Source organism: Thamnophis sirtalis, unplaced genomic scaffold, assembly GCF_051295495.1.
Source record: "Thamnophis sirtalis isolate CommonGarterSnake01/CBP01778 unplaced genomic scaffold, rThaSir2_p1.2 scaffold_4, whole genome shotgun sequence".
Lineage (NCBI taxonomy): Eukaryota > Metazoa > Chordata > Lepidosauria > Squamata > Natricidae > Thamnophis > Thamnophis sirtalis.
This window is the reverse complement of record NW_028261384.1, coordinates 23,257,992-23,271,697: the sequence shown is the minus strand read 5'-3', so window position 1 is coordinate 23,271,697 and position 13,706 is coordinate 23,257,992.

Genomic DNA, 13,706 nt, shown 5'->3' with positions numbered 1-13,706 from the left:
ACTTGCCTGAGGCTTGTGCCTGCTTACAAAGCATGTACTTAGTCCTGACTGACAATTTTTTCCTTTGCTGCATATATTCAGGGGGGGGGGGAAACCCATTGGCTTTAGAAGAGAAAGATTGACATTTAAGCACAGACAACCATCTCTTGTTTGCTAATTTCCTGGATCAAACACAAAGAAACCACGGGTAACCTGTTATCTGAGAATGTCTTCAGTGAACTCTTTTTGAAGTCTTCTAGGCATGGTTTCTCATTGTCTGGTCATCTTTATATTTGACTCCAGAAAAAAAGGGAGGGGGGGAATTTCACACACAGAGAAACATCTCACATTGTCATCTTTGAAAGGGCCTTTACATGTCTCTATGACTTTCTTTGTTGCGGTATCTAATTGTTCCTTTCTGTACCAGGGTACCTTCTGTAAAATGAAGGATTGCCTGCTGTTGGAGGTCTTGGCAATGGGAGGACAAAAAGTAATTCTCTTCCCAGTTGAATCCAATTCTTCCTGCTCAACTCTTGATATCGATGGTCAGCACTTTACAGTGGGGGTATTTCCTTTATCTCTGACGTTTGAAAATAACCATTGGTACTCTAGGGCGAAGGGCCTAATTTTTCATTTTTGAAGAACCTGCAGCAGTTCTATGTTTAAAACCCTCACTGCTTCACTTGAAATCTCTGAGCAATAATGACAGGGTGGAGATGGGACTATACTGAGAATCATATCATCTTTTTGTCATATGGCTTCCCTGTTTAGCCACTGCAGGAATCAGGTTTAAAAAAATAATGTATGGGTGAGCATATGTATGGGGGTTGTAGTGGAAGAATAAAAACAGTGCAAATAGGAGTGTTGGTTGTCTGTTTTGTGTGTAAATAAGTGTTGATAGTTACAAATCAACATCTTTTCAAGGGTTGATTCTCATTCATGTTTTCTCAAAGCAAATCAGACCCCTTTCTGAAATTAAAATTGTGCTTATCTGGATGGCCTTTTCTCAAGAACTGAAGAAGGTTCTTGGATGAGAAGCAAAACATCTTCAAGGAAAAACAAAGTCCAGTTGTCTCTTGAAAAAGCACCTTTGAGGAAAAAAAACATGATAATTTTTATTGCCTAGAAACAAGAATATTAATTCAACCAAACCTAGATGCAATTTTCCTGGCAAGATAAATGTTACATATGTCACAAATGTTCATTCTGTGCCATCCTCACTAAATAGGTTACTACATACACTGTGAGTGGAAAGCTCTACCAAGATGTGAATTTCAAACTCTTCTCTAATCTAATATTTTAATATACTGTAGCAACAAGAACATTAAATGATGCTTATAATGTTATGGAGGGTGGAGCTACTGGCTGCGAGAGGGGAGTCAAAGAGATCCATAGGACTACAATAGAGTAAAATTGTCTCATTTCATTTGAACTTTCCTGAGGCTGGAGAGTGGAGTTACTTGCTGACCTTAATGGGGACACTAAAGCGACAGGTCAAGGTAGTTGTGATAATGATGACTCAAATAAGCATGGGATCGTGGTCCAAAATGAAGAACTTACTTCAGAAAGGCAAAAGTGTGAATCAGGTATCATACATCAGTCGCACAAGAAGAGCAAGGTATGCAAAAAGAGAAGTCACCTTCTGGTTGGTGATTCAATGGTAAGGGATGTAAATTTAGGAAAGGATATGGAGGTTTTGAAAGAGATCAGGTGTCTGCCAGGTGCTACTGGCAGCAGAGATAAGAGGCGTATTCTTAAGATAGTCAAGAATGCAAGTAAGGACTGTGATGATGCTGTTATACATCTTGGCACAAATGATCTGTCCCAAAAAGATGTACTTTCTGTGCAGAATGATTTCCAGAGCTTGGGGTATGAACTTAGTAGTATAGGTTGTAGGCTTTTCTCAGAGGTTATACCAGTATATAAGGAACAAAAAGGGAAGGGCCAGTGTGTAGCAGAGTTTAATGTGTGGCTAAAGGAGTGGTATAAAAGGGAAGGCTTTGGTTTTATTAGTCATGATGTCTGCAGCTGGTCCAATGAAAAACTGTACAAAATAAATGGTTTGCACCCATCCAAAAAAAGGGACTGAGTTACTTGGCATTTAATTCACAGATTTTCTGGATAAACATTTAAACTGAACAGCGGGGACAGAGAATTAACTGATACAGAACATTTCTGTCCCCAGCAATCTTACATTCATAGGGTTATCAGTGCATGTAAAACAGATATTTGTGCGGGTAAGATTATCAGTCCTGATGTCAAGCAAAATCAAGCATTTAATAGTGAGTGCCATACCATGTGCACAAATCATACAAGTGGAAAGAAAATAGGGACAGTCAGGCATAACACAGGTTATGTAGACAGGGTCAATCAAAATGGACTCAAATGTCTATACAGCAATGCACAAAGTATGAGGAATAAACAGGGTGAATTAGAAATTCAAGTAAATGAGGGCAGATATGATATAGTTGCCATTACAGAAACTTGGTGTGATGAAACCCACAAATGGAACATACATCTAGAAGGATTTAAATTATTTAAAAGAAATAGACCAAATAAAAGAGGAGGTGGAGTTGCACTATATATAAGAAATAACTACATATCTACAGAAATAGAGCACAACAATGATGAGAACTATCTTGAATGCATTTGGGTCAATATTAAAAGGGGGGGAAACGATATTGCCATAGGTCTATACTACAGGCCAGCCAACCAAGCAGAGGACGTAGATGAACTTTTTGCTAGTCAGCTAACTACAATATGTAGGAAGCACACCGCAATACGGATTTTAACTACCCTGACATCAACTGGGAAACAAACTGCACCAAGTGGAAGATTCAACAGGTTCCTAACAAACCTAGCAGACAATTTTGTTTCCCAAAAGGTAGAGAAGGGAACAAGGGGATCGGCCATATTGGACAATTCTCACTAACAGAGAGGAAATGATAGAAGGTGTTGAAGCTACAGGAACCTTGGGGGCAAGCGATCATGCAATACTGGAATTCAACATTATGCAAACACAAGTAGTAGAACAAAGTCAAACTAGAGTATATGTTTTAGCCTCCGGTCTCCTAATCATCTTTGTTGCTCTTCTCTGCATTCTTTCTAGAGTCTCCACATCTTTTTTACATTTTTACATTGTGGCGACCAAAACTGAATGCAGTATTCCAAGTGTGGCCTTACCAAGGCATTATAAAGTGGTATTAACACTTCACGTGATCTTGATTCTATCCCTCTGTTTATGTAGCCTAGAACTGTGTTGGCTTTTTTGGCAGCTGCTGCACACTGCTGTCTCATATTTAAATGGTTGTCCACTAAGACTCCAAGATCCCTCTCACAGTTACTACTATTGAGCAAGGTACCACCTATACTGTACCTGTGCATTTTGTTTTTCTTGCCTAAATGTAAAACCTTACTTTTTTCACCATTGGATTTCATTTTGTTAGGTAGTGCCCAATGTTCAAGTTTGCCACGATCCTAAAACATATGAGGAATGGTTGCAGGAACTGGGTATGTCTAGTTTAATGAAAAGAAGGACTAGGGGAAACATGATAGCAGTGTTCCAATATCTCAGGGGTTGCCACAAAGAAGGGGGAGTCAAACTATTCTCCAAGGCACCTGAGGGCAGAACAAGAAGAAATGGGTGGAAACTAATCAAGGAGAGAAGCAACTTAGAACCGAGGAGAAATTTCCTGACAGTTAGAACAATTAATCAGTGGAACAGCTTGCCTCCAGAAGTTGTGAATGCCCCAACACTGGAAGTCTTTAAGAAGATGTTGCATAGCCATTTGTCTGAAATGGTATAGGGTTTCCTGTCTAAGCAGCGGGTGAGACTAAAAGACCTCCAATGTCCCTTCCAACTCTGCTATTGTATTGTATTGTATAATCTGAAATGCTTCCTTCAATGAGCCTTTTTTAATTTACATTTACTTCTTTCACATTGAATTATTCCAAGTTGTTACTGCTTCCAAAGCAAGGCTATATTTTTCAGTGCAGAAAGTTCTAAAGGAAAGCTATGCAGGTAGTTCTTGACTTACAACCAATCTATTATCGACAGTTTAAAATTATAACAGTCCCACCCAAAAGGAACTTGCAACCAATGTCTAAACACAAATACAGGTGGTGATATGACCCCTTTTGGGGAATAGGTTTACTTAATGACTATGGCATTCATTTTAAGACCATGGTGTTCACTTTATGAACATAGCATCCGCTTCATGATCTCAGCATTCATTTTATGACCATCATATTTGCTTATCAACCACTGCAGAAAAGATCATAAAAACAGTTGGGCGTCACATTATAACCCACCTTGTGACTGAACATGACTTACGACCAAAATTGTGGGTTTAATTACCATCCTAAATTTAGGATTACCTTTATAAGGGAAATCAGTGAAAGACTGAAACAGCAGCTCAAAACAATAGAAATAAATGTACTGTACATAGATATATCTTTGGCTGTCAGCATCTGCAATGGCAACTATCAGGCAGGGATTCTGTTTGAAGCAGAAGATGTGTCTACCTTCCATATACTGAAGCCAGGTAGACAGACAGTTGAGTCAACCCTCATCATGCAATAGGCTTGTTGACTGAGGTGACTGAGAATTGAATGTCTGGGAGATTCAAGAGAAAGAGGTTGGTGGTTGTTATTATCCTATCTATAACTTATATAACTGTCTGGTTTGGCACAGAAACCAAACAGGACAGGTAGAGGCTCCGATGGAGAGGTAAGACTGTGGAAAGATCAACTGCAACCAGCCTGCTTTCCATAGAAAACCTATATATTGTGTGGGTTAGAAGGAAGATTGAGAAGATATCTGCAGACCCTGGACAGAAACTGTTTCATCTCCTTCCCTCAAGATGGCACTGTAGGGTATTGTTATGCCAAGACCGTAAGACATAGGGACAGTTTCTTCCCTCATGCCATCACTCTGCTGAACGTTTTGCTGAATTCCCACAGTTAGCAAAACACAGTGACTACTGAGTTCTGTCTAATGTGTATGTATATACACATAGAGTGAGGCTGTAGCATTATTTATCCTTTTATTACCTCTTATTTCCACCTTCTATTTGTTGCACGCTTTTAGTATTCGTTTTAGTTTCTCTGTTTTATTTGCAAGAATACTGAGTGCTTTTGTACCATAGACAATTTCCATACTTGACCAAGTATAATATTCTATTCTGTGCTGTGCTGTGCTGCGCTGCGCTGCCCTGCCCTGCCCTGCTCTGCTCTGCTCTGCTCTGCTGTGCCCTATTCTCTGTCACAAGAACTCATTTCATTTTACATAAGGGTAAAACCTCCCTGTTAACAAACCCTGGAATGAATTGTGACTGGTATAATTTTATTTTAGTTCGTGTATATGTAAACTCAATTGGTTCTTGCCAGTCAAGCTGTTTGCTGGTCCCAGTATCTTAGATGGCCTTCAATTATCCCATTCAACTATCCTAACCCTAACCCTACATCCAATTAGGAATGAGGTTAGGCAAGAACAAGAACTGAGAAGACCGAGGTTCAAGTTCCTACTTGACCCTAGAGCTACTGAATTTTTGCCAGTATGCCCATCTTGGATAAATTTCCATGCCATTTTTTGTAGCAAGCTGCTTTGGGGAATGACATTCAGCTCTTGTTTCAACAGTTGTGTGACAGAATTTCACCAATGTTCCCCTCCTCCACCTTACAGTTTCCATCATAGATTTATCTCTGTTTGGAGAGGAAAAGCAAAGCTTTCTTGTCTTTTATCATAGATGTTGTCATAGTTATTCACCGTGCCTTGGAAAAAAATCCCGAAAACATTAGCTACAGTGTTTGCGTAGTTGTCAATTACCTATCTCCAGATAACACCAGGCTTCATGATCAATGTCTCCAGCTTGCACAAAGGAAGGTATTTCTCTGCAAAGATTTAGAGGTCATTCATAAAACAAGTAGCTGCATAAATATTTGTTCCCTCTTTGTTTTTCTTTTCTTTTCATTTTACTTATTGTACATTGTAATAATTACTCTTACTTAAATATGCAAATATATAATTACATCATTAGCATGATGATGTCCTGGCTAAACTGTCACCATTTTGATGCACTTTGTTATTTTTGTTTGAATACCTAGACGGAGCATAATACTTGTTGGTGAAAATAATCTGAGTTGACCATCTCTCTGCGTACTCACAAAGTTAATTAGGTGCCATTGTGTCAGGTCAGCAACATTTCTCAAGTCATTGGTGATGCATTGAAAGATCAGCAAATAACAGGCACTATCATCAGAGTATGATTGGAATCATTTGAAAAGTCCAACTAATACTGCAATCCATAACACAGAGTGGTTAACCAGATGCCATTCTGAGGCTCATAGGCATTATATGAGAAAGTCTAAGATAGTCCTTTCCCACCATTGCCCTCTTGGCAATTAAAGACAAGTTGTTGTTTTTTTTTAAAAAAAATCTGGATTTACTGTTTAGTTATCAAGAGAGCTGCTAACATTCAGTATCAGAATAGACAAAGATGCTTGTGGGGGAGGGGAAGCTGAGATTTTATTTCATGACTCTCAAGCACCCAACACCTCAATCTAACTGATAGGAAGAGTGTTCCATTCCATTCCACTGTTGTTTGGCATTGGGTAAACAATTTCCAGTATTAGGTATCAGCTATTAAATCTCATGTTTTACATGATGTTGCCCCTTGTATACCATTCAGAATTTTCAGCAAATGATATCAAAGGTTTTGCCTGTTTGGCAATCCTTATTCCAATTGGCTAACTGATACTGCTTTGATTAAGACACTGTAATTAATGATTGGAAGTTTGCTTCCAATTGCTAGAGCTATATTGGGTACTGATTCTGGGTGTAGTTCAAAGTATTGTCAAAGAAATGAAATGTATGTTCAGTCACTCACAGCATTCTGCACTAACAATATTTAATGGAATTTTATGCAGCCAGAACTTTAAATGTCAGAAATATCCTATTATGTGCATTCCTGGTTAAAGTAGCTGTTCTTAAGAAGAAGAAAAATAAAAAACATTGTTAATATGTAGATTGTTTTTTTTAAAAAAAAATCAGGAAAGTCCCTGTGAGATGCTAGACTCCTAAGATAAATATAGATTATAAAGCAGGAGACCTGGATATGAAATTGACTTCACCACTTCCTTATTCCAATTGGCTAACTGATGCTGCCTTGATTAAGGCACTGTGATTAATAATTGGACGTAATGAAAAAGGATAGGAAGGGTAGGAAGCACTGAATAGTAAATCTATCCAGTGTGATGCTTCTATATGCCACTAAGTTATCTCTTTTTGGCAAAAGCTTCCCAGTTACCCTTCCCCATTTCTGGCAAGACTTCTGTACTTCTAGTGGATACACGAAAGTAGGAAATTAAGAAGCCAAAACTTTTGCCAACATAAATATGCAATGATGGAGAAAGCTTTAGCTGCTAAGCTTTGGGCTAGTAGACAGTTGTTTAAATAAACAACATCAACCTTGTCAGGGAAAAAGTTGGCAGACTTTTGTTCTAGTCTGGGATGATGGCTCGTTATTTTGTCGTGCTAATGACATAACAGGTCTGAGGACCTAACTAGATGGCAAATTGATTGCATAAAATTCCATCATTGCTAGATAAGGTGCATATCTTTTAGGGGAAAGGAACAGAGAGAGAGAGAGAAAAAATAATTTTGTCAGACCTGAATAATTTTGACTTAGACCTGGAAGATATATATCAGCTGATATCCTTGCCAGAGGTTCAGTTTTTCTTTCTTGAGTGTTCTTTCTTGGGACATTTAGAAGAAAAAGAGTCATCTTGGGTTGGATCCTCTTCTTCTCTTGGTGCAGAGGAAATGCCTCAGACTTCTGTTGCAAGGTCTGAGATTAAGACCAGTCCCCAGCATGAAATGTTGTGGGCAGTGGTCTCTGGCAGGTCATCTTTAAGGATTCCAAACAGCGTAGAATTATTATTGCTCCCACATCTACTGTTATCACTTTTAGGATAAGGATGATGATATTAGTTTGCAAATATAACACAAAAAGCTGTAGAAATCGATATTCTTAAATCTAATCTATGGAGTCAGCAGACAAAAGGATATGGTTCCCAGGATAAGCCTGGGAAGAAGACAAGATCAAGCCACTTCCATATCAGATTTAAGAATGTCTTTAATAACTTTCCCCCTTCAGTGGGACAAAGGTGTATGCTTTCCATGAATAATAAATAAATAATAAATATTAAGAGAGTGGAAGTGATTCTGAAGCATGTGGTGAGCAATAGTATCAAAGACTGATGAGAGGTTCAAAAGAACCAATAGGGAATTTCTAGGTAAGAACTCAATTCCAACTTAAGACTTTTGTGATTCTTACTGTAGAGTAGGAATACAATGAATACCCTATTCCTTAACCCTATCAGTCTTCTGTACTCACTGTGATTGCAGGTGATACAGAAGCAAGACAGAAGAAACACTCTCAGCAGCTGCAATATGGTTCACGGTCCATCAAAGGCAGCAACAGGAGCCAGAATAATAGATGAAATAGTTTTATGGCAGCATTTATCTCTATGCAGTCCAAGAGCTCAGACACTCTACTGATCAGAAGAAGGAAAATCTTTAGAAGAACAGGTTGGCTGTGAGTAGAGAGTTTGAAGGGAAAGACTACTAGATCAGTCCATTTATTCCATTTAGACACTGCCCACTTCCGAACTAATTCTGGACAGAGTGCAATAAAATGAAACACAATATAATCATGTTATGAAAAAAAAAGAAATAAGGAATAAAGAACACAAACAGGTGGCAAGACCAGCTAACTTCAAACATATCCAACAGGCAACCCCAACCCTCCTACCTCAAGATCTTGGAGAAAAAAAAAACAGATCCTTAAGACTTTCTGGAATACCAGTCAGGTGAGAACCACATGGTTATTAAAGGGAACTTCATTCCAGATGGACGGTGCTGGCACAAAGAAAGTACAGATCCAGAGGTAGGCTGCTAAGGGTTCACCTGAGTTCGGGAGAACCTGTAGCTAATGTTTTGGCTGGTTCAGAGAATCTCCAAATCCCACCCATGATTAACCTCCCCACACACACCCCACTCCTTCCAGGAGTCTCCACACGGCCCATTTTGCATGTGACGTAAGTGCAGGGCCCGTGCAGAAGCTTGTGGAGGGGGAAAAACAGGCCTCCTGGGAGTTCTGGAAGGCCAGAAACTGGCTCATTTCCAGCCTCCGGAGGGCCTCTGGAGCCTGGGGGAGGGAGTTTTCAACCTAACATAAATTTTGAGTAGTTCAAATAACTGGCAAATGCCACCTCTGGCGGGACCCGGAATGGGGTTGGAATGGAGATTTTTCAGTGTCCTTCCCTTGCCACGCCCACCAAGCTGCACCACGCCCACCAAACCATGCCCACAGAACCGGTAGTAAAATTTTTGAATTTCACCACTGCTCTGGAGTCTGGGGAAGGCGAAACCCCCCCCCCCCCACCATGGTGCAGGAGGGCGACTAGGCCATGCCCACCATGGCCATGCCCACCCAGCAATCAGGCAGAGAACCTATCATGGATCCTAATTTCCAATAGAAGACATCGTTTACTTGAAGAATGTAGAGTATGCCCAATCCTGTCTGCTTTTTTTTTCTTGTTAAAATGTTTTTATTTTCCATTTTCATACAGTCACATACATACTGTGCATAACCGGGGCCATACAACATTAAACAATAATCACAGCAGTTCCTCTTGTCAACAATAACCCCAGAAATATAAATAAAATAAAACTCAAACTCAAACTCAAATAGAAACCCAATATACCTCTTCCACTCTCCATACAACTCTCTCTTCCACCCCCCTCCAACTTACTATCTTCCCTCCATCATTCCCCTCTACCCTACTGCCCTTCCCCCTCTACCACTCCTCTCTCCCAGTCCCCTCCCTTCCTTCTCACCCTCCCTCCCATCCTCTCTCCCACCCTCTCTACCCCTCTTCCTTCTATCCCACTCCTCCTCCCCTTGGTGTATTTCTACTATATGTCAATGTATTCAGCTTGTCCTATTTTTACGGAGAAATTAAAGAGAGACAGTATACATGTGAAATCACATTACGTTGAAATCTAACATATAGTATATGTCCCCCCCACCCCTACCCTCCCCCCAAACACCCCACCTCCCTCCCCCCCGACTTCCCAGAACCCGTACACGGTACAGAATCCTGTCTGCTTTTATCAGCTGGGCAAACACCACGGAAAATAGGCAATCCTTCAGATAATCATGTCCTATGCCATGGAGGGCTATATAAGTAATAACAGGAACCTAGAATAACACTCAGAAGCATACTGCCAATTAGAGCAGCTCACAAAGCAGGGGTGTCTTATTGGCATCCTGCGGAATGCCCATCACTGTCTGCGCTACCCATTCTGATCCAGCTGAGATACTTCCTTCTGTATGTATGAATCTATATCTATATCTATATCTATATCTATATCTATATCTATATCTATATCTATATCTATATCTATATCTATATCTATATCTATATCTATATCTATATCTATATCTATATCTATATCTATATCTATATCTATATCTATATCTATATCTATATCTATATCATCTGTGTGTGTGTGTGTGTGTGTGTGTGTGTGTGTGTGTGTGTGTGTGGCTTCAGCTGATAAGGGGGAGACCTGTGGCTTAATGGCTAAGACGTTTGCCTAAGAGGCAATCAGCACAGGTTCGAATCCCAGTAAGGGTATGGCTAGCTGATGAGAGCTAAATAGCTTGAAATAGATCTATACTAGTCTCCCTTTATTTATTTATCAGCACAAATAAAACACAAATATAAGAAAGGCAACAGTAAAAATATTTGGTTTCTGTCGTGATGGTCTCTTGTGACGAGCTGATTGACAGATAATGGAAGCAGTTAGCTTCCTCCCATAATTGGGGCATACCAGGGGTTAGGACTTTATATATATCAGCATTTTGATAGCAATGGAACATCCAAACACAAGTAGAAAAAAATGTGCCTTGAAGTATGGGAAATTGTTTTCTTTTTGTCTTTAGCTTTCAATAAGAATTAACAGCTCTGCTAACAGCTCATAAAAACAATGTGATGATCATAAATATTAAATTTGGCAAGTTTTTATGAAGCAATAGTCTTATGAAATGGAAATTTATTCTTGTGGAAAACTGAAACAAAGCTGTGAGTCAGCTGAGATTTATTTTTTTAATGTTACAAAAAGAAAGAGAGAACAGAAATACATTCAAATGGCTGAAATTAAAACAAGGGACTATTAATTAAAGCAGTTTTCTCTATCTTTATATTTTTCTTCCAGTATTTATTTTGATAACAAAATCATAGATATTTACTAGTTAATTGCAGATTACCTGTTGCAATGTAACAGAAGAACTGAATAGCTAATAGCTATGCAGTTAAATATTTGAGAAAGCCATTAAAATAACTTAAAATTTCAATCCTAAAACATCAAACCAACAGTCAATAAAATATAACCCCCCCACCCCCCCGCATCAATTGCTCTGATTGCCAGACTGTAGACAGGGATAATGTATTATCTATTTATCATTTTGTAAAGAAGGATCGATTATCCCCAATCATCAATTTCATCTTAATCATTAGAAGGTTTGAATGGATCAATGATGAATGAATTTGTATAATTCATCATTGATAAATTGAAGAATTTATTGATGTTTAATATAAAAAACCTTAGTAAAACCACACCTGAAATACTGCATCCAGTTTTGGTCACCACATTGTAAAAAAGATGCTGAGAGTTTGGAAAAAGTTCAGGGAAGAACAAACTAGGATGATTAAAGACCTGGAGACTAAAATATATAAAGAACGTTTCCAGGAACTGGATATGGCTTGTCTAGAAAAAAAAGGACTGGGGTGAGATGAGAGCAATATGCCAATATTTGAGAGATTTCCACAAAGAAGAGAGGGTCAACTTATTATCCAAAGCACCAGAAGGCAAGACAAGAAACAATGGATGGAAATTAAAGGAGAAAAGCAACTTGGAGTTAAGGACAAACTTCGTAACAATGAGAATAATTAACCAGTGGAACAGCTTGCCTTCAGAAGTTGAAGGTGCTTCATCACTTGAGGTTTTAAAGAAGAGCCACAACAGGCACCTGTCTGAAATGGCATAGGGTCTCCTCCAAGGTCCCTTTCAGCTCTATTCTGATTAATTAAAAGTAAGCTATTTTTGTACTCTAAATCATATAACATTTATAACCAAATGTGTGTGCACGCAGGTATTCATATATTAATGTGTACATAGTATATGGTATTTCATTTTATTGCCTTTTCAACCAGCTAGTTCCCAATAAAATAAAACCGCAGTAAAAATGATGCAAGAACAGAACAAAATTCCAGCAAATAGACATTCATTTGTTTAAGGACTAGGATAGCTTAATCTGGCTGGGAGATTCTGGGAATTTAAATCCACATATCTTAAAGTTTTCAAGATTGGAAACATTGTTTTAGATGGTTTAGCATCTTGGTTTTTTTTTCTCCTTGTGAATCTTCATCACTCAGTGGTAATATTAAATATATTGTATTTATTTTTGTCCTTGCTCCAACTGAACTTTTAGGAATGCTGACTTTGGCATGGTATTAAAGGACAAGTAAGGCTTTCAATCAAGTAAAAATTCTGTGATCCATTTCCATGGCTTGCTTGCATTCTGCAGAGTAGACATTTGTTATATTTTTCTTTCTCTTGCTCCCAATTTATTGCTTGGATGGCTAGAGAATCCCTTCACCTTTCCTTTTCACATAATTGAGAAAATAATGCGGGGGGGAAAATTCTGCAGAAATTCTGCTTCTTCCTCTGCAGTTTGAATGTTTTCATATTTTTGCTACTTCTCTTGATGAGCTCTATTTAGAAACTCTTCAGTGCAGCTTTGCTTTCAACTTTGTAAAAAGTACTCCTTTTTAATTAGCAGCTCACAAATATAGCTGTTGTAAGAAAAGGGAGAGAACATCATAAGAGAACTGACAGAACGAGGTGAAAACAGTTTCCACATCTTAGACACTGAGCTTAATTTTGTGCATCTGGTAAGAAAAAATTGTTGCCATCCAGAAGGTGTATAATAATTAATTGCTACAATTTGTCAGGAATTTAAGTTATGTGATATATGGGAGGCTGTTTGTTGTCATATGTCATTTCCTTCTTGGCACCATAAAAATAAAACAGCTTTTTACAGCATAAGGTATTTTGAAATGCCCATTCTGCAGTGAACTGTTTTAATTGCTTTAAAATGGTGTGTGTTTGTTTTCTTCACTTTCGCTTTATTCTATGTATTTCCCTTTGGAAAGAAGTGTCACACTTGTAACTTTTGCACAACAAATGTTGGGTGAAAGTATTGTTTTAGAAACACTTTCCATGTGGAGTTTTGTGTCCTTAACATTTGTACCAGATCTAACTTCCTTAATTAATCAATTTACCTATCACACTTAATCCCTTGCTAGGAAATCCTTACAGGATTTCAATGATTTTTTTCAAAGTCTTATGGTCTTTGGGGCAGCCTTCCAGTTGTTACTCAGAAGTAACGCTGTCTTTGAACAGGGAATTGTTTACTGGATGGCAGCGGTCATTCTTCTGCCAGCTTTAATGGCTACATTGTCCAAAATGGGAATCCCTGAACTCTTAAGGAAGCCTGGAGTCAGGACAAAAATACTCATGTTCTGAATAATAAAGTCACTTCCCAGCCCTTTTCCCAATTCAGAGTTAAATTTAGATTTGCATATTGGGGGGAGGG